A 27079-nucleotide genomic window follows, 5' to 3' on the forward strand; every position below is an offset into this window, starting at 1 on the left:
TATTTTCAGGACTTCTACTTGTATCACTGCAGATATGATGCTGTTTCTCCTTTAGTGCTTTCAGTAAAGACCAGTTAAGTTAAAGAGAAATATTATTTTATTTTGTGCTAACTGAAGTTCTACAGCTGAGCCTGTAATTTGGAAATTGAGTAAACAGAGGATAACCTCATTCACTTCAGGAAAACTGAAAGAACTAAAAGCATCAGGTTCAGTTTTTCTTTCAAAGTGCTAATACTGTAATATAAGGCTATTTGTAGTAGTAGAAGTGTCTATGTATGTTTCTATATGCAAATTGAAAATGGCACCGAAAGAATGCTAAGGTGTGTGGAAAGAAATACAATGTTGTCTCATTTTGCTCTCCCTTCTTCTTTTTTGGGAGGATTTAGGGGAGTGTGGTTTTCTTTTTTTTTTTTTTTTTTACTTTTCACAGTGTACTGTAAGCTGTGGTGGTTTCAAGAAGAAATTAGATTTTGAAAGAACCTTCATTTTTTTTAAGCTGTTAATTTTATTCTGAACAGATAGGAGATTCGATAATTTTAATATTTCTTTAGGGCCTGGTTTAGCAGAAATTACCTTCTTGTAAGTTCAGGATTATAGCAGACTGACTAGTCTTTGGCTCAAGTCTCCAGAAGACAGAGAAAAGCAGAGAAACTCTGCCTTCCATATGCAGATGCTATCTCTAATCTGACTGTGTGCTGTTAAGCAAGTACAGCAAGAGAATGGAGAAATTAGGAAAATTACCCTTGGGGCTTAGGGTCTTAGGAAAGACACACACACACAAAAAAAGTAATGAAAGGGTTCTTCTTTAAAGATATGATTGCTTAGAAATGACCCAGAAATTGGGTGTTGTCAAAATAATCTTTAACATTTTAAAATCTGCAGAGATCAATAAAGTTAGAACCTTTTAACTTAGAGAGAAGTTGTATGTGATGTCCATTGAGTTTTGTACAGTTTAATCTGTGCTCTCTGGGTCATCAAAAAAATTACCTCTTCTCTTTCCAGACACATAAGCCAGTAAATACCTCACTTTACCCAAGTCTATTTTTGTTGTATGGTTTCCAACCTATTAGCCAGCAGCATCAGAGCTTGATAACCTCTGTGGGAAGCTGACCATAAAGCACTTGGAAAGGCACAGCTCCTTTCCACAGTCAGTGGCCAGAAAATGACATTTGGAAAAGTATGTTTCATTTATAACATGTTCTTTAACTTCATCTCCACATTTATTTTAATTTTAGTTTGCAATATTTTATAGACAATACTTCTTATCCGAAGTAACAACTTCTTAAGTATTTGTCACTTGTGGCAGAAAGCGACAAATCTTAAAACATTTTCGCTGTCATTCTGTCTGCTGGTATTTGGAACAATTTACCAGCCTGTGGCATCTTAATCAATTCTTGAAGCATGAAAGTGATGTGGAAATATGGGAAGTAAATACGTCCATTACTAGCATGTCTAGGGAAACAGCACTTGGAGGGAAACATAACATCTGGGCTAAGTTGATTAGGAAGGAAATAAGCTTGTGACATAAAGTCTGAGAAATCCACAGGTGGTGGTATGCAGGGGAGAGCAGATCCATAAATTAAACAGGAGTGAAAGAGATATTATTTGCTGTTGCAGAGTACAATGTGTAATATGTCAAATGAACAATTTGAAGTTAACAATCAAATAAGCACCTGCACCAAAACATACTCACAATTACTGACTCTTTCAATAGGCTATTAAATATGTAAAATAAAATCCCCAATATGTCTATTCCTGTTACCTTTCCTCCAACTTGTATAACGTTTGTGAGAACAAACTGTTAACAATTCCGTTATTCTCTGACAGTACCTAGTAGAAAGAGAAATGGAGTCATCATGTTTTCTGAAGTTGTTGCCATGAGGTCGAAGTAAATGGGTCCAAAATAACCATATTCAGGAGTTTCATGCTACTGTTCTGAATCTTCATGAAAGCGGAACAATTCCTGGGTTTTCAAAGAGAAGTACGGCATAGAAAACTTTCCATCTTTATATGTCCAAGGCACAGGTAGTACCAGTATATGCATAGATGCCAACGTGGGGCGTTACAGTACAGAAGGTACAAACGACCTGCTAAATACACTTTACTACATCAACTGTCTTAATAGAAGAGATCCTTCAGGGATCCTTTTCACAAACAAGATCTCTCATGTGTGCTTCTGTTTGTGCTTCTTTAGCTCCCTTTTGTCAGGTCTTCTTTTTGCTCTGTTGTCTCTCAAAAAAAGTTCTGTAAAGATGGGATCCTTTTTTAGATGTTTCCTGCCTAGATTTAAAGTAACATGGCATGTTATCTTAAAGCTGAGCAATCTCTAGGCATTTAACAAATGGGAAAGAAAAATGAAAATACCGTTGCCATACTTTAACCCTGTTTCTTTTTTCTCTCTTCTGTGTCATGGTGTGATGGTATGTTTGTTTCAACTGTAAGACTTGATTAATAAGATTGGAATAGCAGATGTTACTCAGGATTAGGCAGTTCGTGAACTTTGTATACCCAGGAGCGTTCAAGCTATGCATTGTCTTTCTCTGAAACTGTTTATATGAAGTTCTGTCACAGGTAATAAATATCATTGCTGGACTATGGGTATGAAAATGGTCTAGTAATACTAGTTTTGAGAATCTTCCTAGTTATGCCTACTGTCTCAGAGTCTCCATCATTTACCATAATTTATAGCTCATCTTGAATTCTCTGTAGCTACATCTCTTACATAATACCCTCTTTATATGCTCATTGTGAATCTTCCGTTGTAGAATATCTGTTTCATTTTCTCTTACTACTCATTTTCAAGCATCAGCCCTGTATCTGACCAAAGAAAATGCTCTTTCTTAAAAATATGGAATGCTGATAATACATAATTTTACTGGCTTTTATAGATAGTAATGTTGTGGGGAAAAAAACTAATTTAAAAACACGCAATGAATATTAGATAAAAAAGCCTTTGCTTAAGATAATTAGCCAAGCCCATATAAGCAGTGTATTAAAAAAAAAAAAAAAGAAAAGAAAAAAAGCAGTGGGGTAAATCTTAATTTAGCTCACAATTACAAGGAATTTTAAATGCAGGAGTGCTGTAGACTTCACCAAAAGTTCCCAGCATGTATATCTCTGGTGATGTGCAGAGCAAATGACTTAGAAGGTTCACTTGATGTGCCCTGTATTATTACTGAATAAATGAAAAATTATGGGCAATTGAACACATATTGCTTACTGTGGTTTTGGAAGCAATATCAGAGAGTACACCATATGTTTAAGTTTTTAAAATTAGTATATGTTTAATGGAAATAAACACATTTAAGACTTTATAATGTGTCAGCTAGTTGGAGCTCTTACTAAGGGAGAGATTGTCTTTAGTTAGACTAAGCCTGTGCGTTTTGCTTTTTGCTCTTGACTACAACAGAGGGATCTGCCTCAGTTGCTTGAACAGCTGAAGGAAAAAGCTGCTTCTGTCCTGCTTCTAAAAGTGGTATCGGTGGGATACCTGGACACTGGGAACTAGCATGCTCAGTATTACTGGAAAATTATCAAATCTTAGAAGCCAGGCAATATTTTGGAAGGAAACAAAGTGGAGGGTCGAGGGAGAAGATTGTGAGAATGTGCAGCTAAAAAAGAGTGCCTACTAAGAACTAGAAATATTGGTCATTTTGTAAGTAATTTGCTTCCCTACTCTGCTAGTGCTTTTGTTTCTGCTTTGTTATTTTTGTTTTCTGTTTCACACTGCAACATACTTCTAATAATTTCCAGCTATTTAAAATCATTACAAAAATCATGAAACAGCAAATGACTGTGGAAAATGACAACAGAAAGAATGTAAATATCTGCAGCAATACTAAACACAAAATGATCATGTTAGAAAACACCGCTTTCGAAATCATGTTTTGCTTAAAGGCAGAGACACGCTGAGATATTTTAAGAACGTTAAGAGGTCTAAACTGATACACCTCTGAATCTAAGTAAAATTCAGTAAGAGAGTGTGCAAAGAAAAGCATATATTTTCAGTGAATTTACAAGAAACAAACAACCCAAGCCCACACATGCTATCATGAAACCCCAAATAAATAACATTTTTTCCAGTCCCATATGTGCAATTAACAGTAGCACTGATAAAATAACAGTTCTTAAATTTCCACTGTAAGGGTGAAAACACTGACTTATAAAATTACATCCCTAAATATGCATTGTAAGAGAAAAAAAGATAATAAAGAACAAAAGTATAAACTTAGAGCTGACACAGGAATTTAGTATACAGCAGTGTTCCTTTTACAATTGCAATGCAAAGAGGGTACTAAGTTTATTGTGGAAGCTTTAGATAAAAATTTATTGTGCTAAAACAGAGTAGAATTATTTACAAAAGTGTTGTTTTTTTTTTTTAATGTTGTGGTAAAACTTTTTTCCAATTACTTTGGAATTATTATATAAATAGAAAGGACAAGTTATCATGTTTGATTGAAATGTTTGGTATATGCATGTAAATAAAAAAGTGAAAAAAGCAAGAGGAGATAGAAGAGGAAAGCTACTGTGTTTAATTTTTGCTATGTTTCAAATCTTAATTTGTGCCTCCTATGTGGTGAGATAGCATTTTATGCTGCCACAGGTCATGATTTTGGAAAAAGAACTCTGATGTTATTCTTGGTTACTAATCACACTGGTTTAGAAAACAGTTTCCATTACTTGAACCAAGCCTGAAAATTGTAGCCTGTTAATGCTGGTTACAAAGCTATGCTGCCTGTACCCTCTCCAGTCTTTTGTTGCTGTTCTTTCTAATATATTTCATATTAAACACAGCTGTCTCAGATCTGGACTTCTTATCCTGCATGTTTTGTTGGTAATGTATTGCCAGTGATTTATATAAACTTCTAGTACCAACTTAGTATAAGTTCTGTTTATTTCAATTTGCTTTAAAAAGCTGTAGTAAGATTTACTTCTACCAAGTTTTTTATTTTACAGTTTTCGTAAATTTTATCTTGATTTAGTTTTTTACAGATATTGTAGCTGGCCTACTTTAAACAATGTTACTGAATCACTGTAGTATCACATGCTTGAAAAAAGCTCATTAAAACATGTTTGGTCACTGTCAAACTACTGAACTGTGCCCTCAGTTTCCTTATGTGCTTCTAAAACACACAACTATTTTGTCCTCCAAAAACGCCAGTAGAGATGGACTATTGCACAGTATTGGTTTAGGAAGGGAAGTTTCTGTAGCTACTGTATGTCCCATAGTTATTTATTCAATCCATTGTCCGTTGCTGATTTAGCACAAATATTCATTATCATACTGTGAAAACTGCTATAACATTTCAAATCAACATAATAAAATGAGCTGCATATAACTGCTGTTCCTTCCATGGGGCAGAGTCTGAACAGCTCAATAATTTAATGTATGCCAAACGCTGTTAACAATTAAAAGAATTTCCCTTTTTAGGTCAAAGAATTAGCCCATTGCTTTTTAAGTAGTAAGAGCAGGGACCCTATGTCAATTTTGCTATGGTGATAAATGGCAAATCAGTGGGAGTTTTGGTAATTAAGAGTGAAATCTATAGGCATTTCAAGGTAGAATTTAGCCGCTCAATGCTTTTTCTTAGTGTAGAGCCCCATTCTAAGATTCTGTAAATAGATCTTCTTTTTCCTCAGGTTGACAACAAGCTCTTTTCAGGGCCTCTGTTCTGTGTATACAGCAGAGTTATTTTATAACCTTCCTCCAAATTAAAATACTGTCTTATTTTAAAACTATCTGTAACAGCTGAAAAGGATAAGCATCTTTGGAGCTGGTCTGGGGATAAAATGAATGAACAGGTTCCAGGCAGCCATAGGCGTTTTTTTAAAGCCTCTTGAGAAATTCTGTCTTAGTGAAGTGGTGCATTGCAGAGAATCAACAGAGAATCGTGGCTTTGTCTCAACAGTTTACTTACTGGCTTCATAGAGTTTATGCAGCAGGTGTTATTAGCACTTCTCTGTAATAGTCACTTTAGGGGGTTTGTCATCAATCTTCATAATGCCATCAGCATTCCAGCAGATGGTAGACATGATTCCATGCACTCCCTGCTTCTAAATTGCACCAGAATGGATTTCCATCATATTTTTAATTACAAATGAGAAATATATCAGAAACAGAGTTGTCTCATGCTGGCATTTCCAAAGGCTTTTTCCAGGCAGGCCAGGACTATGTTGCTTTACCTTTTATTTTTTTATATTTCACTGAGATTGAATGATTCACAGGAGATATTATCAGCTTGTTCAGCACTAGAATTAACCTCAAATCACTCCTGTGTACTCTCCAGCAAAGCAGTCTCTTGTTTTGAATTGGAATTTGAGATGCCAGCTTTTTGTAGGCAACAGTAAATGTTAGGAGCCAGTCCAGCAAAGCGCTTAGACATTAAGTATAACTTGAATTGCTATTGAGAACAATTATTTGAAGAGCAACCCTCAAACATTTAAAGTTACAATCACAATAAAATGCATTGATGGATCAAGATTTTATATAACTATTTTTAAAGCAACAGATTTAATTTCTAAACACTTATCCTACTGCTCCACTTGTTTCCTACCTCATCATCCACTTATGGATTTATTATTTTCCTTTCAACCTATGCTTTTACTCTTTCTCTTTGGGCCTATTCCTTCTACCCCTCTTTTTCATCTCTTACACATGCATTCTTTTAGTGGAAACTATAAATAAAATGAAAGTTAGGTAGCAGCTAGCTTTCCTTTAGGTAGCACATGTAACAAAAGTAGTTAAGACATGATGGGATGGGGATGAGTGCATTTTTTGAATACACTTAAAGATGTTGTTTAAAAAAGATTAAATACTTTGAACATTAATAGTAGCTTTTGGCAATCTATTTAATATACTGACTGCAAATTCCTCTTCCAATCCAAGGTAGTTCAATGTATGCAGAAAAGGTAGTAGTAATTTGGTAAATAGTTTTCCTCTATTTAAAACTTTATGTGTTCTGGCTTACTGACTTGTAGATTAGTGCAGGACTGGACAGCAAGTGGAAAATCCACTATCTAAATGAAGCATAGTCACTCAGTAGGCCACTGACATTGGAATCTTCATCACTGGCATTTCTAAATGTAATGACTGCATATACCTTGAAATTTGGCACTCCAGTGCTTTATTTTTTTCATCACGTCTAGAGTATCAGATCAGAACATAAAAACAGCTTCTTGTGTCACCTTTTTCTGAGAAGCCCATTCAAAAATAGAATATAATATCAGAGCCAATACGTAAAACTGAAGTAATTACATGATAGGAAGTTACTTAAATACAGACAAATTTCAACAAATTATATCCAACAAGAAATGGAATAAATGCTGTTAAACAGGGTGCTCCACACAACAGTCTATGTCCCAATTGAATACCTGCTCCCACCAAGAACACACAAATAGTTAAAAAAGCAATGAATTGAACCCTGCATTAATCAGAAAGAAAAAAAAAAATTATTATTCTTTTAGTTTTCATTTGGCAACTTTTGCAAGAGTTGCATATATTAGCCTCTAATTAAGCACCTCTTGGCACTACCTCAGTGCTTCTTCGATAAGTGGCATTTATGTTAATTCTGTCCTTATTAAGCAGATGTCTTTGCCATTCACTGTCATTAGGTTATCTGGGTAGATACCCCAATAAAACAGTATGCAAATTAAATTTATCCCAATTAAAAGGAGTTTATGGTAATTGTAACACCTTCCAATAACTTTTTCATAGTAGGAAAAACCATTTTCTGAGAATAAACCTGAGCTCTAGCACTTCAGCTGGAGCAATAGTGCAAGAAAATCATCCTTCAGAAGCCCCACTAAGACAGAGATGCTGTTTGCAAAATGGGGCTAGGGCAGCTGGAGACTGTCATGTGGGGAGCACTGTGATAGTGAAAGGGAGGAACAGAAGAGAATGCACATGGTCATAGAACTGGTTTTTTCAGAGCAAAAAGTTCTTCGCAGTACTAAGCATGCAGTTCCTCTGCCCCAGACCACCATCACTGTATATCAGAACAGCACCATCCTCACGGAGACCATTAAACGGACCATTCATCTATATCAGGATTCACCATATCAGGCATTTAAAGAATATGGATTACTGTGGAACACTGTGGTAAAAGCTAAAACTAGCTATGAAAATAAAGAGAACTTAATTAGAAACAACTGAAAGAGAATTAATGTATTTACAATTATAGATCCACTACAGTGTAAGTATATTTTGTGGACAAATATACTAGCAGTCCCCCAAAATGTCTGTGTAATTATAGAGGAAAATACAGTTATTCTTTTTTTGGGTACATTATTACAGGCAGTAGTACATAGAAATCAAAAGACAAATTAACAAAGAGATTTGGAACAATAAACACCAGTCTCAAACTACTTAATATGAAGCTACAGTAAGTTGCATTCAGCCACCTATAACAAAATGCTTCACGGGACTAGGATGACAAATTAATATCATGGCATAAAACTGAGAAGAGTATTCCTAGAATTGGTAATTGACGCTGTTTACTGAAATCTCCAAATTACAAAAATACCGAATAAAAAACCCACTGCAGTCTTGAAAAATGGGAATAATGCTTACTACAAAATAAAACCTGAGATTTAGACAAATTTCCATGTGGAAAAATCAAACACTAAAGACAAATGGTAATATTTTATCTCTAAGCAATTTGTAAGTATTGTCCCAGATTTCCAGTTTTATTTGACATATATGCTTTTCTGAACACTCGAAAATAAGTTGAATGAAAATATCTTCTGCCATAGTGGCCAACTTATATAAATTTTATATGTAATGGAATTGCTACTGCAGAGACGAAAATTTGAAAAAACATTACAGAAATATGCTACAAGTTAATAAAATTAATAGAGTTAAGAAAAATGCAAATCAATTTTATATTGGTCCCTAGCTTGCAAGAATAAGAATAAGAAACAGTAAATTCTGAAATTTTTTAGCTGTTACTACAGAAAAATGTAGTAGAAATTAAAAAAAAACCACCTAGATTATTTTGTTCTCAAAGATGCCAATGGTAGTTGAAAACACAGTATATTTTGAGTTTTCTGTTTTGTGCTAATACTGTAGCAGTTAGAACATCATTAAAGTGATTCTCTGGTGTTGACTACTGAAAGCACACACAATGCTGTGGCAATGTGGCAATGTGATCCTGTTCTCATTTATGTCAGGTACTGGTTGGTTGCAGAACTGGAGAAGTGGGAGACAGACATGTTCAGGCTGATCTAACAACATGCACAGCTGCATTTTTTGTATTTCTCCTCTCCCTCCCCCATCTTTCATTTCTCCTCTGCATAGCCATTTCTGCATCACAGATCGTCCGTACCAGATTTCAGACATAATGGTCAGCTCTTCAGCTGTTTTAAACCAAAATACCATAATTAATACTGGGTTGTAATTGTGACTGATAACCAACTCTGAAAAAGGGTACAAAATGAATAGCAGTTTGAAGCCATAGCCCTTCCCACACAAAACGCCCTATTGATTTCAGCCACCTGCTGTCTCCCGATACCCTTGGCACATAAGTCTCTCATTCCTCTCAGCATACCTACGTTCTGGCCAAGCTCTCTATCCTACCTGTGCTGCTGCACTGTCATGCCTGCATTGTAACCCAGCCTGGTCACAGAGCTTATCTTACTGGCACTGTGCCACTGTGTCATTTCTGAGCGGGATGTGCAACCTTGAAGTATCCGACAGACTACTGAGGAACGGTACAAGGAAGTGTCATGGAGCAGAAAGACAGCTACTTTCTTCACTCCAGAAATCTTTCTCATGCTATTACCCTCCAAAAATACTTTCCATGATAGCCAAGGAAAATATGCTGCTAACTGTAAAAGCAATTAGAGAATAATTCAAATTAGTTTTAAACCAATTATCTCCTGTAAACCTGCTAAATAAAAGGCAACAAACCCCACAGTATTGGTTAAGATCCCTATACCACCTTTAAATCTAGCCACGTTTAGGTTTTCCGGTGTATTGATTGTACCTCCTGGCCTATCTGCTAAAATTATCCACTGTATTCAAGATTACCTTTCAAGTTCAATTCCATATAAACAGTAGCAGCAGTGCTCTTTTGTGGGAGGGGAGAGGGCGGGGAGAGACTGATGTGACAAGATAACTGATGACTGGTGATACCATAGGCATTTTTTCTGAAAAAAGGGGTTTACAATACTCATGGTAATAAAACATCTTTAGCCTCTATGGTCTAATCAGTCATTTGGTTCAATGCTGACACATCATGCAAAAATCTTTCAGCTAATCTCAAGCAAAAGCTACCGTTACTCACAGAAGTAGACAGATTGTTACAAAATGATGAGTTACCACAAGACATAACCTATTGTACATATATTGGAAGGAATATTCTTGCAAAGAATGACTACAGGTCAAGAAATGAAGTACAACACATATTTAAGATAAAAGCTATCAGCAGCTATAAGAAAAGCATAAATTTATTGAATATGAGTGAAGCACAATTGTCCTTGATTGCTAATGATGCACTCATTTTAAAAGTATATTTCCAATGCTTGTTCACTGTTAGTTTCATAAAATTCAAGGTGAATGTATAATTGACTATATGTTACTGTGAAAATGGCTTTTACAATTTATTTTAGATTATTTTCTTTGTAAGAGCTTTATTTGAGGATTCATTAAGTTGCATTGCATTAAAAAATATTATCTTTTTTGTTTTCTTTTTCTTTTTTTAAATCGTTACTGGAAAATACTCTCCAATCTAGGATAATCAATTCAGAGGTCAGATTTTGCTGCTTCTTACACACCATGCATAATATCTAAAACTAAAGGCAGTTAGGAGTTACTTCAGTGAGATCATATACAAGGGTAGCATTAAACTGGTACACAATAATAAAGCTGTCTGCAAACAATAAAAAGGAAGTAGTCTAATGAAGGCAGTACATTTTGAAAACGTATGCCATTTAAGCAATGAAGGGCTCTGGCAAATAAGTTCCGCAAAATCATGCTGGAGAGATTTATACAGTCACCAGACCAACCACCTACCCACTCTCTTTTTGGATATTGCCACCTCTTTTACAGGGACAGCGGAAGTGGACATGCAGTGGACCTTTCATGTTATTCCCTTGCAAAAAAAGCATGTTTTTGCTACTCCAGCTGTTTCAGTTATTTTCTTAATATAAGAGCTGTAGTTGGGATTTTACAGCCATTATGTCCAACTCCATACTGAGTAGCGTATTGCATGGAAGGAAGGAGAAGCACCCCAAAACACCAGCTTCGACACATTAAAGTCTTGCTTAGCAATAATTTACTCATTTTGCCTCAAAGGGCTGAGGCCACAGCGTGATGATGAGATACTAATGATATTGTGTAAACTGTCTGTATGGAACTTTGGCCCACTATTGTGATAAGCTAAATTCAGTCGATAGGTCACAGCAGAATTGAAAATCAAATTTCTGAAATAGAAATGCCCATATACATCTGGTCTCCAAGTCATCATTTCTTGGTTTTACATATTCTTACATACCAGTAAATTAATAAAATTCACTCTATCAACTTTTCTATGTACCAATAGTGTTTAAGTGAGCAACTGATGTCTCTCATTGTGATCCTTACCACCAACACCACTCTTCCCTTGTGGAAGAAACCACGTGCAAGAAATGGCAAAAGAAAACAGCCAAGCATCACTGGGCAGCACACATGAATCCGCAACCTGTAGCGCTACAGAAATTTACCCTATGGCATTCTGGAGAACATCGCCCCAAAATAGCACCCTCTTCTAACCTGCTGCCTCTTCATACTCTCTCCTCCCCCCAAAACCCACATCTGTTTCCTACCAATAGCTTTTAACGCACATCCTCTTGATGACTTCTAACAGGAAACAGAAAGTGAGAGAAGTTCACTTTCATCAACATCGAAGAGTCAGCCTGGGAGCCATTCTGTCATTTCTCTGAAGGAGTCTAGTGTGAAAAGAGGGAAAGCAATCTTTGAAAAGATGTCATCAGAAAAAGGCCATAGCAACAGCTCTGAAGGTTAGCCTTACCCCATTGCTCTGATGTCTCGCTTTACTCTAAGGCAGTGATCTCCAAACCTTTTTGATGGCGCACCCCTATCAGTAAAACATTTTTGAGCATGCACTCCTAATGTTTGTATATGTATTTAACTACAAATTGTATACCTGTACTACTCTACTAATACATTATGTACATTAGGCAACATACACACGAAGAGATATTAAAGGATGATGGATGAAATTAAAAAAAAAAAAAAATTCCCTTTAAAAAATGTTTATTTACAAAAAAAATTTTCTTCCTGCACCCCAATGTCTTGCACAGCCCCTGGGGTGCGCACATCCCACTTTGGAGACCACTGCTTGATGGTATCAAAGAGTGTATGTATCTGTGTTTTGGTTTGTTTTTACAGAGGAAGAACATGGATGACACAATTTTCTGACAGAAAATACTTATTGACTTCTGAGTATCTAGGACGTGACTTTATGTAAAACAACAGATTACCCAAATAAATAGCATAAAAAGACTTGTCCACTCTGCCAATAAAATTAATAAGCCATCTACATAGTATCAACCAATTACTGACTCCACTCTTTTTTTGATCAGAAAATGTTTAGCCTGCATCTTTAGCAATTCCAGACTCTAGCAGATCAAAGGGACAAGGAAATTTCAGTGTGCAAGATCTTTTCTAGCTAATGCTGCTAGGTTTATTATGCTCATTGTTCAAACTAAATACCTGATCTTTTATCAGGTTTAACTTTCAGCCATTGGTTATCTTTTTTCCATTTTTTCCTGCTAAATTAAAGAGATCTTTAACACCTGCTCATTTCTTCTTGGAAGGATGATTATACATTATGAACATATCACTCCATAACCTTCTCTTCCATCAACTAGATACAGCTGCAGTTCTCCATGTGGGAGTATTTTTTTGTGGCTCTTCTCCACACCTTCTCAAGTTTTTGAGGTATCTTTTTTATAATATGGTTGCTTGTAAGGACCTTTTTTTTTTCCTTTTAGACTCTCCTAGTTCAAAGCCTTTCTTTTTCCTCTTTTTCCTCCATTCCATACCCGCTTTGCCCCTGAGTCTAAATTGGGCACAGTATGTTTCAGAAGCATTTTTTGGTCCACCAGGAATAACAAAGAATATGAACTATGTAAAAATGCACAGTCAACAATTCACGCCTTTTACAAATGAAGCTTTTTCTAAAAATATGACAGACCCATAGGGGATAATGTTTTTCTATGCTCCTATGAGAGCCATAATACCCCATTTTGCATTCAGACAGTCTTATGAGAAGTAAATTCCCTATAGACTCATTTGAGTGTTTGAAAGCACTGGTGAAAACTCTTAAACTTCTAATAGCTGAAGTTAGGCACTGAAATCTGCAACTCTGCACTTGAATAAATATTCAGGTCCTGAAAAATATAAGATAATGCTGATCTATAGATTATTTCTCCCATCACTATGAGTTTTGAGTTTTCTATAACCAATGACAATATATGTCAACTTGCTTCAACTTTTCAGCAAGAGCAATACCCTCAAACCACTAAAGTGCTATGGAACTTTTTGCTAAATGTTTCAATTATGCCAAAATCTTATTTTCCTAGAAAAGGTATCAAGCAACATTTACAGCAAGCTCTATGACTGAGTAGCAACAACTTCTATTTCTCCACTGAAAAACAATGAAGGCAATGCTCATACTGCGGTTCAACTTATCATGAAAACCTGGAGAAGCCCGTAAGGGATAGCTAATGTAGTCATATCATTGGAAAAAATGGCAGAAAGCCAGAATTCTCCAGTCCTATTATGCATGAGAAGATTTGTCAAGCTCCATTTACTTTATAGAATTGATGTAACTTATCATTAATAAAATTCTCTGAAATAGATGCTATTGTATGAGTCCCATATGACAAAGGCAAACAGCTTTTTTTTGGCATACCTCATCTTGGTAAACATAAGGCTCTTCTTATGATGAAACTATTTCATCACAAGCCCACATTGATCCCTGAAAGAATCAGAAGATACTACAGCTTTAAGTTCTCTTGAATGAGCAAAAGCTTAGAGCAAAATGAGCAAAATGAATGAGGAAAAAAGCTTAGATCATATAATCTCTCATACCACCACAGAGAGTTTCACATTATAAAACAACTAGCTTCTGAAGAGAGCGCATTTCCTGTTTTAAAGCTAATAAAAGAATAGTTTCTATTACCTTCACTCCCCAGGTAGCTAATAATATGTATCTATTAAAATGTTTTTTAAAACAGTCCATTAAATTCATTGGTCCCAAATCAGCAAGGAATTTAATCACATGTCTAACTTTAAGCACATGAGTATTCCCATTGCGCTTAATAAAACTATTCACATGCTTACGTTTAGGTAGAATCCAAGAATCCCTTGTTGAATCAGAACAATACCAAGAAAGTTTTTAAACTCCTAAACATTCTTGAAAATCAAAGCAACGGCTCATAAATATCATGCTGGTAGTAGTCTGTTACATAATTCAATCTGCTTTTAAAAATGAACTGACACTGTTTGGCTATGGTGGACTATCCCTGTGTGTTTCCGAAGCATACTTTCAACCTTTCCATTGTTTTGGTTAGATTTAGTTTAATGTCCAGACTTCTTACTTCAAGAACAGCAATTTTCTCTCTTTTCTGATTTCTACTTTCTCCAAAAACCTTTTTTTTCCCCTTCCAGCTGACTTTCACTGATTCTTACTGCTGCTATTATTCTTTCTTGAACTTTCTTTTGTCTATCATGATTACATGCAATATGCAAATGTACGGCATGGGATAAGCATAATAAAAAACAAAATTATCCTCATGTAAGTTATGAGTATGATCAGGTAAAAATACTAAGAAACTCAGTATGTTTACACTGAGACCACTCTTTCATGCATGTCTGCACCTATGTCTGATTTTTACTGAAGATTAGAGTTGCTTGTTATGTTTGCTTGCTATATCTGGACCTTGAACACCTATGCCAGCTAAACAATTTTACAGTGAACAGGCAGAAAGGCCAGATGTGCCTTGGAATTCTTCCCTGTTCGGTGGGATACCCCTTGCCTGGCACTCTGTTCTGTGCCAGGTGAACAGATAGCTTCTTGGAAAGTCTCTTCTGGTGCTGCATTTCAAAATGTTAAAGAGAAAGAGTGGGTACTTCAAAAGAAAATGCGGAATTTTTTTATCTGTATCTTTTGTGTTCTCAACCACTGCCTTAATAAAACAATACAATAATCAAAAGTGAACCAACTTAGGTAAGAAGAAATGTGATTGACCGAGTATATGTTTTTTTGATGCATGTATGTGTAACAATGTATATTAGTTAGGCTTCCAGAACAAGGAGTTACTCTGGCAAATGCTATCCAGACTTCAGGCCCTAAAAACAGTCACCAAGTTCCACCCTATACACGTGGGGTTAAACCAAAATCGGTTGTGCCTCTCTGCTCACTCCAGGAAGGGATTCAGGGGAGCTGGTCTCCACCGGGTGGTGTATTTCAGGAGACTGGGAAATTCGTCTTAAAAGTCGACAAAAAAAAATTCCTAGGAGAGGATTTTGACGACTTTTTTCTTTCTAAAGTGAAGACCAGTTCTGTAAATAGTGTTAGTTTGCACTCAATAGTTGAAAAGAGAAGTGCACTATAGTATGTCCTTGGTGTTTTATATGCACATTATGAGATAGCCAACACTGTACAAAGAGAAGTTACTCATTTCTTAGCAAAATTATGGCAAGTGAATTGATTTGCTTAATTTAATAAGTCTGCAAATCATCAGCAAGATGAAAAAAGCATAAATGAATTGTACACAGTAAACATAAATGTTTTTTCAAAAAAAAGCCCAGCCCTGTCCTGCAACAAAGTGACAAAGCACATTCAGAATGAGGAAGACAGCGTGTCAGCAGTGTCAGAATATTTAAGAATACAAGTAAACTGCCAATGGCTAGCAGAAAGCACACATCTGAAGCTTCCTCTTTGATCTTCCTTTCCAGTTTGGAGATGGATTTTAAGGTTTTAGTTTGGGTATCTACCGGCTTGAATTAAATACACAGAACAGGAGGACATATCTACACTGTTTCTTCCTGCCCCTTTCTCTTCTTTTTTAAGTCAGTAATTTCCTCAACTTTGAGAAATTCCAAGGTATATCATGCTGGGGGGGAGGGGGGGGGTGGGGAGGGGGGGTCAGGGTGGGTTTTGGTGGGGTGTTTTTGAGATAATTTGGTTCAGCTACAGCCTGTTTCTGTAATTTCAGAAAATACAATTGTTCAAAAAAAACCAATGCAGGTTGCAACAAATTTATTCTGTCCTATTATGCAAGGACAAGGAGAAATACAGGTGGATTTAAGGAAGATCAGGGTGCTCTGATATCTGCAGCACAAGCACAAGGATTAAAAAATTAGATTCTGGTGGCTTTACTAAAAGTATATCTTCCTGAAGTCTTAAAATTCCCTCCCCTCCCAAAAAGGAAGGGAGAGTCCTGTTACAGAAATCCAGTGTCATTCAACCCAATTTCCCATGCACTGTAGAAAAACCTTGGCAGGATAAGAGGAACTTCCAGCCTGTGGGATTACATGAAACCTCTTCTGCCTCTGATCACAGACAAGAGAGATGCTTACAACATCCTTTTTTTCCCTTTGTCTGAAACAAGAAAGAAAAATATCTTTAAGCTAAATTTAAGGCACTTTTCTGAGTATTGTCTGAATTCTTCTAATACAGTCATATGACTGTAGAAAGCAGCAGTGGAACACTTCCTAATACTCTTTCAGGAGTACTCTGAACCTTTGTCTCCACATTCACTGTGGCTGAATTGCAGATGCTTACAGATAAGTCTATAACCTTCACACCTTGAAATAAGGTTAAAATGTCGTTAGTAATTTAGATAATTTTCAATAAGGTTTTAGTAGTACTAAACTGACTAAAACATACTCTAATGCAATATCAGTAAACAACTGAAATCTACAATCAACTCGGAATGGACCCTCTGTTAATCAAATTAATATTATAATGTATAAAGCTAATTAGAACATAATATATCTAATTATAATTGGTTATTTGTAGTACTTACAATGACTTTTTACAGTATAACATAACGCAAATGTAACACTATCAAGAAAAATATACTATGCTTGCTGTTAAAATTGTATGTTTTTTTTTTAAAAAAAAGCTTTTTGTTATTTCCCCAAGGAATTTCCCTCAGTTTCAAAAACTTTATTGAATTAAATTTTTCTGTACTCAGTAAGTTCTAAATTGAAAATAAGATACAGTTGCTAAAAAGTTTATAATACTGCACCTTTCTACTACTGTTTTTCTTTCAAGATTTGGAAAAAAGGTACCTGTTTCCTTCTTAGAAAATATGATGTCTGTTTGTACTTACAGTGGGTTCTCACAAACTTGTGAGAAGACTACCTAAAGAGAGCACTCCCAGGGCTGATAACACATCGCTGGATTTCCAGGAGACTGTCTCCTTGAAAGAAAGAATGGCTATGTACAAGGCTGCTATGTCCCAGATAGAGAGTAGCAACTCCTTTGCTCATGTAAGATATCAGTGGTTCCTTATCTTCGTAGCTCTGTGTTTGCTTTGCATTCTTTATTTATACAAGCTGACTGATGGACAATGGGGATCAAAATTTGAAACCTAAATTACCAAATCTACTTAGCAAACGTATTGATGCATCAGTCTTTGTCTTTACTGAATGAGATTTTTCATGCTATATACCTTTGGTCATTTGGACAATTCCCTTTAATTCATTGGAAGGACTGTTCTTTTTATTCCACTGTTGCATGAACTGCATTTATTAGGACCATAAGCTTGAGACAGATTAGCAACACAGTTATTCTTTCAGCTCATAATGACAAAACCCAGCAGTTTCTGCATTACTAAAAATATTACCAAATAATAAAATCATATTCAAAAGCACATTAAGTTTAGACCTCTTGCTGTTCAAACTATTCGAAATTGCTGCATTTTAAAATAGCAGCTTTATGAGACAAGGTATATGAAAAAGTGTTGGTTTATAATAGAATTATTTAAAAATTGGCATTATATGAAAAAATATTTAGAAAAAAACTTTTTGTTTTACTCATCTCTCTACATGTCTATCAATAGGGATTAGGTATTTTACAGCAAAGTTTAATATTAAGTAGCACATAAAGTATTTGGCCAGCAGAATTTATAACCTATTAAAATAGAGCAAGACCGCTTCACCACACATTTAATTATCAGTCAGGAATATCTGAAAATAGGGTCTTCAGAAAAATCAGGAAAATCAGGAAAATCTGCCTCAGTTCTGCAGAAATACTAAGGGCTAAAAAGTGTATTTTTACCATATCTTAGAATCCTAGCTAGAAGTTGTAGCTCAACCCCTTTGTATCAGGAAATGGAGGTATTATGTTGGCTTGCTACAATGTTAGAATGACAATGGTCTTTGTTTATGCTAAACTTTCAGCACATGGGAAGAACGCTTTTTTCTTACTGTAAACTAGGCCATAGTAATTTCTGTAAATCAGAGAGCGTATCTGACAAAAGAAGGACTACAATGCGGCTCTCACCAGCCAGCACTTTTGTCCATACACAAGAAGAGCTGTAGAAGGGTTCCCAGTCCTACCTGCACTTTGATCTTGGGAAAAGTGGTCTGCAGCAGCTGAAGGGATCTTCTGGGTGCTTGGATAGCCCAGAAGCCACATAGTGAAAACAGCCACCAGCCACACTCATCAGAGTCCAGGTATCTTCCAACCACCAAATTCCTGCCTGCTGATTTCCTAATTGCCTGTGTGTATTTGGAGCAGATTCCTGCAGTTCACCTGGCAGAGAAGATTCCAATTCCCTACTCCTGTAATTGGAAACATTGCTGAAGTTAGTACTCCCTCTCAAAAAGAAAAGAACTGCGTGAAGCCTGACCCAACCTAACTGTGTTGAGCATATAGGAACTACTTCATTTACACTCTGGAACTCCTCCCAATTTCTTGCTGAAATGGATGGTTGCCTGAAAAAGGAACTGTGTATCCCATTAAAGGAATTAATACGTTTCCTTAAATGACCCCCTCTAAATACCTCCAAATGCTGGCAAGGTGTGCCTGAAATGGTCATTCACTAAAAGAATTACTTTTCACATTCACACATCCATGTACATATAGAAGCATGCCACCTTCATCACAGGGGAAAAAAAATCCGTTTTTTATGATCTGCTTATTTACCCATCATGTGTAAGCACTAAACCTAAGTTTACTTAGTAACATTCATTATAAGGCTATTTCTAATTATTGGGTGGTTTGTTTTGTGCATACTACTTATTAAGCTCAAATGCTGAAAGCTTTGTTCTAGTACCATCTAAGAGGTAACACATAAGGGATAGAACTAGAACAGGGAGCCTGAGGGTAAGGGCACTCTTTTGACCTTCGGCACTGTTGTTAGTGAAGAAAGATCATCTCACAAAGGCCTGCTTGAAGCTCTCTGCATGTTTTTCAACAATATCTATTGAAAAAATACAGAGGGGGCCAGGTGGCAACTCTGAATGCAAGAGAACTCAGGATAGACAAGTAGAAGAGGGAACAGCAGAGAAGGATTGTTCTGCAAAGTGATTGTTACTGACAATCACATAGATGGGACCTACTCCTTTTGGTGCTAAAGATTCAGGCCAAACATGCACATTTTTCAAATATACATTGGCCTGTAGTTTTCCAAATCACAATGTACGGCTCCTGTGCAGTGGTCTATGAACTTGCCAGAAACACTATTTATGATTGTCTGAGTCATTCTTACAAAGAGAGAGTATTACACGGCTGAAAATACATGGCTGATCCCTAAAACTATAGAGGAAACCACTGAGTCCTCAGACACTAGTTTAGGCAGCGATCAATATGCACCTACACCAGCAGGATCTATTTCACACAGGAGCATTTAGCAACTAGTGTTAAATAAATTCTAGATTGCAAAATTCCAAAAGAACTTCATAATTTGCAGGTCCTAATTTTTGGTTGACAAGTAAAAGTCCTAAAATGGGACAACGAAGTTCAACATTTAATGTTAACGATACGTATATGTTTTGTATTTTGATGACAACACTTGAAAAAATAATTGTCTTATTAGAATCATAGAATCATAGAATCATTAAGGTTGGAAAAGACCTCTAAGATCATCGAGTCCAACCATCAACCCAACACCACTATGCCCACTAAACTATGTCCCTAAGTTATTACTGTACCTATTCTGAATGCTAATGTTAATTCGTGTGTGTTAAAATAAGTGGGGTTTACAGATTACATCAGTGGAAGTTGCCTGCAAGAGGCTACAGACATAACCAAGTGTTTCCAAATTTTCCATTTGAAATTTATAAGCATTGTAGCATACTGTTATTAACTACTTTATAAAAAAATCAGCTCGTAGAAGTACATTCTTAGTGCAAATGGAAAACAACTGGCCTTATTTTACCACTCTAGACTTCAGAGAAAACCAAGTTCTGTACTGTGCCCGGTGGCCTGGCAGCAGTGAGGAAACAATTTGAGAAAGTGCAGATGACCTCTTCACAAAAGACCTTTGCTCAGTACCAGCACCAGCACAAATCTGTACAGGTAACAATAGCATTTTTAATACTAACAAATGAAGTATGCCCTGCTAGATAGCTTGAGGAAAAAATGTGATTGTTTGCTTTACTGAAGAGTTTTCATTATGACTAAGACATTTCCTTAATGTTCATACTCATAGAATTTTCTCTTTGAGATATACTACAGGAATCATATTTTTTTGTGCAGACGAACACTCAATATAGGCAATACTAGACTTACAGAAAATAGATGAGTAAAGCAGATTACTACCATAGCAGTATTTTATACTGAACCTTGTCTATAAGACTGTAATTCGTTATCAGGTATCATGGTAATATTTTGCATATATTGCACTTGACATGATGTTAAACCATTCTCTTTCAAAGGAATTTTCTGCTTCCATTGAATTAAATCTAATCAACTCCCCTAAACAGATCAAAAATTGCACAGAAGAACCCAGATGCTACAAAAAGGCAGAACAAAGCAGCAGCTAAGTGTTATTTTAGAGAAAAAGTCTTTACATTTTATTACTTCATTAGCATATGCCATGAAAAATTGTTGTAGGAGATGATGATTTTGGACTATGTGAAACCCCCTATAATAAAACACATTGCACAATCTGTCCTGTGCACTCTGAAAAACAGTAATGGCACAGTAAATTGCTTTACCATCCTGCACTTCTTGGAGAGATTTTTAAGCAATATTGCTCTCCGACTTTGTAGAACAGGACACATCAACATTCTGCCATAGGTTCATTTTCATGTTAAATAAGTATCATCATATCTACCAGTCATCTCTCATTTCTCACACATTAATACCAATATAAATAATTTGAACAAGACAACAAGCAAAACTCCAGTTTGTAGGGGAGAAGACATAGTTTGTTGCAGATGTATTAAAGCATTTTTAACTAAACAGAAAAATCCCATAGTTGGACATAATCATACTGGAGCATAATCCTTGGTAATAGGAAGTGTTACGCACATACTTTTCTGATGATATGGTCCAACCTAGCTGCCATTTATCTGTGTGAAGAAATGCAGAACTGTGTGCAGAAATGATGTGACTTTTTCTCTTACTCAGAACTAAATAATTTCATTTCTGTGATGTGAAGATACATTTTTCCTGGCCTAATAGTGACATTTAGTTCTCCACACAGCCACTATCATGGTTCCACTTACTCAACAAAGATGTGACCTCTAAGCATACTGATCCATGCTTTTGTCCTCTGTGGCTAGTTCAGGAGGGTCTTTCAAATCATCATAGAAATGAAATCACTCAGACTGTATGGAACAATCTTCAAATTTAGGTTAAATAACTTACTGCAAGACCATAAAATCCCATTTCTATCTAACATAACTGCACTCTCATAGAAAATGGGATTATACACTTAGGTAGTTGAAAGATTATTCAAGGTCACTGAATCAATCCTGGGGCAAAACAGAGAAATCATGTAGTTTGAAGACAGATCTCCAGATCTGGATAAATTCAAACTATTAATCCAAGCTAAAATAATGAAGCAATTCATTTTGTAAACAGTAAGCTAAATAGCTGAACATTTTACTACATATTCAATTATTGCATAAGGATTGCATGGCTTTTCATTCAAAATATTGACATCAAATATGCAAATAATAACTATTTATCTTTCTGTTTTTCTCAGGCAGCAGCCATCACTCATAGCTCTCTTCATTGTAGGGGAGATTGGTTCCTTATGAAAGGTGCCATATTACCAGTAGGATGCACTAAACTCTTGTCCAGAATGGTGAGCAGCAATGAAAACTGATCACAGAATTGCCATGTGCTCACAAACTCAAACAGAGTTTGTTTAGAGACCTGGTCTTTAACTTGACCACTGGCATCATGAGCACCTTTCACCATCAGCCACCAAGCTGAGAAGAGGTCATGAGCTTCAGTGTTATTGTTCTGCAAATGCTGGCCTGGAGTGGTTTGCTACACCAGCTCAGCAAGCTAGCCGCTCAGAGAAAGTCTCACTATCCAGAGTCAGATACAAGCCCTTTCTGGCAAGTGAGCTGAACCTCCTACATTGGAAGAATGAGTGGAATATATTGAAAGTATCTGATATTCACTCAACCATATAGTATCGTGTGTCAGGAATGACACAGGTATAGCTACACTTCCTTCATTGAGGGTCATTCCAGACAAATTTTCTAAGATTGCTAGTGTAGCAATTGCCAATTTTCTAGCAATTGCAGGGGATAAGAATGAATAACAGGACAGTGTTAGTGAATGGTGAAAACCTTACCTTTTTATGAAAATATTCCATATAGTGCCCAAAACACCCTAAGTATATATATATACAACTTAGCAAGGCTGACAAATCATAGAGCTGAAGTGCAGAGAAGTGAAGTTCTTACAGGAAATTTCTGCAAGACTCTCACAGTACTGATGCGCAGATGATACCATGATAAGAACATAAATACGTAAAAAAGCATAGCTTTGAGGAAGAAATGAAGATGCACACCAAGTAAATGATCAGTCAGTCATTCTGTTGTTACTGATTTTGTAACTGAAGCTTTAGGCTCACAATTTACTTCCACTGCTGCCTAAAGGGAACTGCAAGTTTGAACATACTGATCCTTTAGAACAGTAAGTTCTAAATATGCTGATAAGTAAATGATATTGTATTAGCCAACTTCCCACAGAGCTTATATGATGACCATAATGTACAGTTCAACTAAAAGCAAAATGCTTCAAATGTGAGAGAGTAAAAGGTTTTCTTGTGCTTGGACAAGCTTTTGGGCCATTTGATCCCCTTGAACAATACATACACACATATATAGAATTGTATACACGTTTTATGTACATATGCATATAACATAGCATTCATATTCTGGACCTCAAAGCAATTTTATTATGAACGGGAAAGTATGTTTTGTTTATTGTCAGAACAGAAGGAAACTGCAAAAATGTCAACACAAAAAAGCAAACCTTGGTCTAAAATACACAGAACAGTTACTGAAAATTCAAATCTTGGAACATTTTGCAATAAGAATTCTATCTAAATTATTGCAGTGCAGAAGCACTAAAATTGATGTATGGGCCACTAACATATAAAACGCGTGTAGCAATTACAGTTCTCTTCAGTAACAGAATCTGAATGCCTACATAAAAATGCACTCCTCTAACAAAACATATACAGACTTATTCTCAGATTTGTATCTTTTTTTTAAAATAGTATTGTTTTAGGTTAAAATGACTTATTATCCAGAGACACACAGGACACTATAGCCCTCTGTATTAAGTACCATACAGATATGCATGGGAAGGCCAGCAGCCCCCATAAAGGGTGACTTGAAACAAATGGAAGAGAATGGAGGGTGACAAAAGTCTGAAATAAAAAGAAAATGACCATAAGAAACGATTTGTAAGCTAGCAGCATCTCAACAATCATCCAGCTGACAGTGTTTTCTGAAGCTCACTTATGATATGGCATAGAATAAACGAAAAGTAATTGAAAGGTGATTCTTGGGGCATGGGAAAAGGAACCATAATAATTGCCTTTTCACTCTTGCCACCAAAAATGACTTTGAATTCTCTGTCTGTCCTCCTCCCCTGCACCGATGGAGTGGTGCTGTTCCCTCCTGACACCGCGATGCGGGATCTGGTTGATTAAATAACCTTGCTTGATTTAATAATGCACAGTACGGCAGGAATTGTGTATTCCTCAGAAACAAATAAAGGGATCAAGTTCCCACAAGCATAACTCTTAACTAGTATTAAATCTAGATCATGATCTTCAGCCACAGTCCTGCATTGGAGGCACAAATTATCCTGCTTAATAAGATAAGAGCAACCTTATCCCATGCAGACCATCAAATAATTCTACAGAATATTCTCCAAAATCTACAAAACATGCCACAAACTCTAATTGGGTAGACTACATTAATCCTACCTACAGGATATCCTATCCTATATCCAACAGTTGGCCATTACAGAGGTCAGATGAAATCACAGGTCTTCCTGCTCTCCACTTGTTTGAAATAATAAACAAGCAGCATTTTACCCTCTGTCACTGGAATTTCAATTAGCCATCTTGACAGACACACAAAACACGACAACCTCCAAGTTGCTCTTCCTCCCTGCAGGCCCAGAGCAAGGCCGTGTAATTATATTGTCAAAATCTGGCCCATAATGTTTAGGCTGCATTTTAGACGACCATAGCTGTCGCATTAAACGATTATAATCTTTTGCAATATAGCAACTACTTCATAAGCAGTACCAAAGTTACAGCAATAAAGCACTAGTGACATTCAGATTAGATTTGCTTCCTGACTACATTAAGCCTAATTATATTCCTTTTTAATATACCACACCATTCAAAGGACACATAATGACTATCATGAACATATTTCGTGTCTCATGAATGAGCTTTTCCAGTAATGAGAGCTTGACTTACATATCTAAAACATGCACATTAGAACAGAAAAGCATATCTTAAATGAAAAAAGCATATATATGCATAATATATTGAAAAGCATATCCATATAAAATGAAAAGGCATATTATACATACACCTACACACAGTCATTAAAGAGATGGAAAAACTTGCACTTCATTTTCTTTGAACTGCCTCTTTTCAGCTTGGTACAGGGTTAGCTCTACATCTCCTCATGTTGTGCAGCTCCCTCACAACTGTTACACATACAGAACTTGCGAGTGTAAACCATGCTCTGACTTGCTCTCCTCAAGCCTCACCTCACTTTGACAGTTCAAACTTTGCGGTAGACAGGATTAATTTTGATACTGGTAATGCACTAAAGCATTTACTGGGCCGGTAATCAGAAAATTTATTCTACCTTTTGTTCATATGATTTTAATTCATCCTATAGTTGAAACAGGTGAATTGGCAGCACAGAGGTGGAAGAGAATTCCTAAAGCCCATGAAGGGGATGGACGTTGTTTCTCTGCCATAGAACCTATAAGCCCTTGCTGCCTACCGTATGGCAGAAATTATGGGCCAGGCAGTGGATGCTCCCCTATATTGATTCAGCAGAAATGTTAGTGGAGATGCAAGCAGTGTAAGCATTCCTTAGTTTGAAGGTGGAATAAATCCCGCAAATACATGTTTTGTCATGGGATGACTAAGGAAGAGAGCTAATTTCTTGCCCCACAATTAGCTGGATTTCAAGGAGGTGCCCAGATATGAGATGCAGGAAGCCTACAGCTCTCTGTTGCACTAGATGTATAGCAGCAATCTCAGAAACACAGTGCTGCCTCCATTCACATTCACATTACATTGAACACTTGGGAAGCTCTTGCTGGAGGGACCAGAAGCTCCTTTCATTTGAAAGCTTATTGTCAGTAGAAACTAATAGGCAAGATTCCTTCTCACAAAGGAAGAAGAAAATTTAATTTGACATGAGTGAAATTATTTGTTAGATGTCTCTGTGTGCATGGTAGTCTGCAAGAGAGAGGAAGCACAGGACTGATATCCTAATAATATCAATCCTTAGGATTTATTTCTTCTAATCACTAAATCTCAAAATATTCCATGGCTACAGGTAATGTGATGTAACACAGGTTCTGTGACAGGTTTTAAATAAGAAAACAAATCACTGCCAGAATCTGGAGTCGAACTAAACATAGATAACCTCAGAAATTAGTTTACACGGACATCTTGGACAGTGCTTTAAACTCTCAACGATATGCTCTGTTTATTACACTGCAGATGTCAAACTTGTAAATACAATGCTAGCCTGTATATTTTATAGGATCTTCTGGTTAGCCTATGGCTCATATTTTTCACAAGTGCAATTCAGCGTGATTTCTGCATCACAAGAGTTGTATAAAGCATATGCAGGAAGTCAGCATCTCTTATAGAGACATATTATTGTACTTCCTTTTACAAAGTTGCATTAGCCTCATGCTCGCTAATAGGTAACAAGTTGATGGCACAGCACATAAAGTCAGAACCAGTCTTCCTAGTCACCTTCGTCCCCTTCCAGTCTAATTATACATTGTACATATTCATGCAGCTTTCCGTGTCTGCTGGTCAAAATCTGGCTGCAGTAACAGAAACGACTTGACATCTTGTGTGTTATAAAAAAGCCTATTCCAATTTTTATGGCAGCAAATATCAATCATAGTAACAATGGTGCTCTGCTGTAAAATGACTGTTCTAGTTACACCACTTACATTAGAATTTATTTGTGAAGGCCCTCCATAGGGAAAAGAAAAAAGAAAAATCCAATTTAATATTAGCTGTTAATGTGCAATTATTTTTATTTGTCTTTAGGAAACGTCAAGTAGCAGTCAGCACACAGTATCAAGCAGGACCAGGGAAGCTGAGTGCAATGAAATGTCCTCCAAAGAAAGTCAAATGGAAGCCTCCCAAACACAAGAGGTAACTATATCAATTAATAATTATGTCATTAGACAATTATACTGATGCTGATACATATCTGCTTTGCTTCTTCCTCCTTTACAACTTGGCACAGCAAGATCTGGATGTTCTGCTGATAGCCTCGCTCATTAGGGAGTGCATAATAATTTTTAAGATGTTTTATTAAGTTTTTTTAATTTATTATTGTTTTAACATGGTA

This window comes from Calonectris borealis, chromosome 6 (assembly GCF_964195595.1).
Source record: "Calonectris borealis chromosome 6, bCalBor7.hap1.2, whole genome shotgun sequence".
NCBI classification, from domain to species: Eukaryota; Metazoa; Chordata; class Aves; order Procellariiformes; family Procellariidae; genus Calonectris; species Calonectris borealis.